Genomic DNA, 4,940 nt, shown 5'->3' with positions numbered 1-4,940 from the left:
GCACAATCTCAGACGTCCGGTGCTCGAGCATATCCGTTCTAAAAGATATCTGCACACTCTACAATCAGTTCTCCAATTGCTAGAATGGTGCCAATACAGTTTCTTAAAGTCTAGGTAAAAGTTATGTTTTTTTTTGCTTTACCTACCCCTCCAAAAAAATGAAGTGCACTGACAAATCTTTCCCTTTCTAATACCTAGCCTGCTTGTTAGATGGATCGTATGATATGCTTACCTGAAAAACTAAAAATGGCTAAAAGATAAGTCAGGGAAGGCTATAAAAATTCTTAAAACTGTTTTTTATTCAATAACTAAAGTTTTACTATCAGTTACTCATCCAGTCTCCATGTCTCATCCTCCTCCTCCTCCTTTTTCATCCACATCCTCCTCTTGAAGGCTAGCTTCTCTATAGCCGTATCCCGTGGTACCGCGAATGTATAATTTTAGTCAAACATCTTCTTTAAATTGAACTAGTTCACCCGTGTTTGTAATTACGTAATATTAAAATACCATTAGCGCAAAAGAAGATTAAGGAAGGCAGTCACCTAGCGGTGACTACTGGAACTAGCAATTAACTCAACCTAGTTTATCTGTGTAGCAGAGTCGGAAATAGTTAGGCTACGTAAGGTAACTAACCATCGACTTCGAAGGGTGAAAAAACTTCCCTCAACTAGGGCCCCTTATGATAACTTAGGTCCCCGTAGGATAACTAACCAACGGTACCATAGGGTGAAAAATACCCCCTCCCTAACCAAACTCGGTCCCACTATAAGACCTTCCAACTGTGACATAGGGTGAAAAATACCCCCTACCTAACCAAACTCGGTCCCATTATAAGACCTTCCAACTGTGACATAGGGTGAAAAATACCCCCAGCCTCCCTAACCAAACTCGTTCCCACTATAAGATCCTTTCCTTCCTCATCCCCACCACTACCATACTAAGAGAGTCTTATCCCCACCAATCCCCCTTCCACACCACAAAACAGCTTCCCCCACTCCCTGTCATCGGAACGGTAGAGGGAATTTTCTCCGAAAAATTACTAGGCCAAATTGGCAAATGTGCACGGTCATCTATAAATTTTTAGTATATGAGTGATTCTCAAATTAGCGCTGTCTTAAGTTAGAACACAGCTATTTAGTTGACATTTCTATTTGAATGTGTGATATGCGTGTGTTTGAACGGCGGAACAATATGGAATAGCAGAAATGGTCTTTAGAAAAGGTTATGGATAGTAAAAATTATCATGTTTAGATAAGTATAAATTTTATTGTTTAATCCCAAATATTCTTCTAATAAAGAGATTTTGATCCTTTGTAAAAACTTATTATATTCTAGGAAAATTACCAGCTATGGAATGCTTTCATCGTTCACCAAATCAGTAACTTGGGATGACGTTAATAGAATAAATCATCATAGAAAGAGAAGTAGCTGTCAGACATTAGGAAACAATGATATCTTAATATTAGAGGTAATTCTGATGATTGTAGGATTTTTATAAACAGCTTGTTGATAGGTTCTTAATAATATTTTCTGTTCGCAGAGTATATATTTAACTGTATATTGCAGGGAAACTACAAGGTGTAAAATACATTCACTGCTCACTAATTGAGCAATTTGGATTGGTGTTATCATAGTAAACTCAAATTCACCCTGGAGAATGAACAGCAACTGTTAACAACAAAAATCTTTCCAGTATTGTCTTGAGGAGGTTGCAATTGTGTGCGCATATTAATTAATATGCTTACAGTACCTTTTAGATGGTAAGTTAAAGAATAAATCTTGATTAGTAATACATAAGAATTTTAGACGTCTTTCGAGAAACAAAATAAATTTTACATTTAGCATACTATAGAGAATTTCATATTAGGTCATGGAGCAATAAAACTATGATCAAAATGTATGCAGTACTCTTTCCACTTAGTATAATTAATATTCTAGTATCGAGCTTACAGTTTTGAAATGTTTATGAATTTTGTAAGTCATAATAGCAACATGTTAGGATATATTGGAGGTATTTCATATCGTTTCAACATCAAATGAAAACTTTTACTTTCTGTTTGTCCAATAGAATAGGCCTTGAACCAGTAATTTCAACACCACCAGATTTAAGGAAATTTATGTTGTCTTATTTGGGAATCAAAGTATGTATTTCCTTTCAATGTTTTCCATAACCAGAGTACCTTTTGTCAAAAGGGAAAACCAATAAAGAGGTTATTCTACTATGTGTACATTTCAAATGAAATGTGAATAAATTTCAGGTAACTTAACAGATAAATAAATGTATTCAATTGGTTATGCCAATATAAAATTTATATAGTGACATAGGTAATTGTAAGTAGTTAATATAGATATTGCTTTATCTTTAATATTGCTCTGGCATATCCTTAACAAATCTTTGCATTCAATAGATCTGTTCTTGTTGCCAACACTTTTAACACTTTATGTACTTTTTACAGCTCCAACTTATACGAAGGATGAAGACAGAAATATGAAAAAGTGCAGAAAGTGTAAAAAGTGTAGGTAACAAGAACAGACCTAATGTATCCATAGCCACTATAGGGATATTATGCAGGAAGCATTAGAAGGTAATAGTTTAGCTATTCCAGAAACAATATTAATAGGCAAAGCGATACTGGATGAAATTATTGCACCACTAAATTACATTAGTAAATCTATATATATATATATATGTATTATATTGTGTATTACTAGTCATAGAATTTAGAGTAATCGGAATTGTGTGAATTTATAATGTTGAAATTAGACATTTATTATTATATTATGCATTCTATTAACAGCTTAATAATGGAGTTGGCTTGACACAAGGATACTGCAGTTTTCAAAACTCCAGCTCTCCATAGATGTACTTGAGGCAATTTACCTTTCGGCTAAGATAATCAAATATTCAAAGGTATTAACATCACAGACAATATATGAAGCTTGTCTTGACTGGATTTGATTAACACATCAACTAGCATGCAAGAGTATTGTGCAAACATTTCTAAAAGGTAAAATTTCTGCAAACCAGTTAAATAATCTGTGGAGTGTCTTTTAAAAAAATACTTACTTCATATTATGGCCAAATTCATTTCTTTAATACCATTCATCTGCAATTAATCGAATTTGGTAAATTTTTATTATATATTCATGGTTTAAAAAAGACTAAACTTTAAAATGAGCTTTCGAGACAGTTCGTATATGTGTTTGTTTGAATTTTTTTTATATTCTGATGAAAAAAAATACATAGTTGTAATAAGATTCTTTGAAAGGACATTTTTCGTTTGCTCCTTGTAATATATAATAACGCCAATATAAAATAAAAAGTCTCCTTTTTGATGAGAGAGCATTTAGGAATTTTGTTAGACAGATTGTTGCTGTACTGATTATACCTATCTGGCTATAAATGACTTGAAAATCTTTAGAGTTAACAACTATACAGAGCAGCTTGATGTTATATAACTGGAGATATTGCAGCCTTGAAAACTATTTCGATTGAAACAAGAGATGATAAACTAGTATTTTAATTAGGAGCAGTAAGTTTATATTTTAGTTAATGTGCATATTATTGAAACATCAATAGCAGATTTCATGTTACAGTATATGTATCATAACAGTTAATCTGAGGATATTGAGGAGTTCATCTGCTGGGTCAGAAGTCAGCTAGGACTAAAGAATTTTCTTTGGGAAAACAAATCTTAAAGAATTATGATATAGTAATTAATAATCACATTTGGCGAAGATATTTTGTTGGCGGGAAAATTTCTATTGCAAACCACCATTATTTCAATTACAGGATTCTGCCTCTTCGATAAGATTTTCATAAAGCATCGTTTCAGCAACTACTAATGACACGAATAATTAATTTATAATTATTTTTAAGTGAATTTTTTCATCCTTGTTTCTTTCAAGATTTGTATAAAGAATTTTATAATTTTGTAGCTTCGTAAAACTGAAACCAATTGTTTCTAAGTAATTTTTTACACTTCTTTTTTACAGGCAAGGACATACGATGCTTCTATTCTTGCTAGTTTGCCAGAGGTGTTACATGTTCGGGCTAGCAGCTGACTACGTTGACCAATGACATTTCTATTGGAGTTTCATGATTGATCCGCTCCTACTTCCCATGCTTAATCTCATGATGGTTTTTGGCAACAGGTGAACAGAGAGTTGACCAATTGCTGTTGTTGAATGCTGAAATCTGATTAGCTCTTGTCATAAACTAGCATAAAATTAATCTCTGCATATAGCACATCGGATGTAGCATGAAATTACAACGAAGAAATTATTATTGTATGAAGCACATGTGACAGCATATATAGTAATCGCTAAGCCATTCAGCCAGCATAGAAGTATTTGATGGAGAGTTAAATAGTTCAGAAAAATACAATGAAAATAGAATACGTTGTTTATATAAATCAGTTTAATTTAAATTATAATAAATACACCGAGCAATATTTATTTTCAAAAGAGTGGTATTTACCGGACCTTGTCCAACTATTTGAGAAGGTGTCATGCGTTCAATATAGCACTCTGTAAATTAATACAAAATCTAATATTAGAAAAATATAAATGTTTTTGCACAAAACACAACTGACCTATTGTTATTCTAAAAACAAATTTAAGGATTCCGAGTAACCGATGCTAAATTGCATGGTCATATAAAGCGAAAAATATTAGAAATAAAATTCATATACGTTATTTGTATAATCTAACCACTTAAATAAAATTTTCTTAAAGAATCTGATGATATATACTTCTATCTCTCAGGGATAGCTTGGCCAATCCCAGAACTATAATAGCAACATCGAAACAAGGAGCACGGTTAACGCTGAATAACTGTATAATTAAATACTGAACAAGAAAATTGCGTGAATTAAGAATTTTATTCTTAAATCATTTGCACTCTAGACATGAATCTATCGTAATAAAATTTAATGGGA

General features: G+C 32.4%; 1 long non-coding RNA gene across 3 annotated transcripts; it reads left to right on the top strand.

Annotated features, from left to right (window-relative positions):
- The first annotated feature begins 1,319 nt into the window (after positions 1-1,319).
- On the top strand, positions 1,320-4,552 carry LOC136773922 (uncharacterized). Of its 3 annotated transcripts, none has more exons than XR_010822698.1 (4): positions 1,320-1,468; positions 1,567-1,760; positions 2,069-2,258; positions 2,457-4,552. It is a non-coding gene; the product is annotated as an uncharacterized lncRNA (long non-coding RNA). The 3 variants fall into 3 exon arrangements; XR_010822692.1 differs by having other exon boundaries at positions 2,069-2,585; positions 2,799-4,552; XR_010822685.1 differs by having other exon boundaries at positions 2,069-4,552.
- Positions 4,553-4,940: the final 388 nt, after the last annotated feature.

The sequence above is a fragment of the Prorops nasuta genome, unplaced genomic scaffold, assembly GCF_024137725.1.
Source record: "Prorops nasuta isolate Cenicafe-Biocafe unplaced genomic scaffold, Cenicafe_Pnas_1.2 PNAS00001, whole genome shotgun sequence".
Lineage (NCBI taxonomy): Eukaryota > Metazoa > Arthropoda > Insecta > Hymenoptera > Bethylidae > Prorops > Prorops nasuta.
This window is presented reverse-complemented; position numbering and strand designations above follow the sequence as displayed.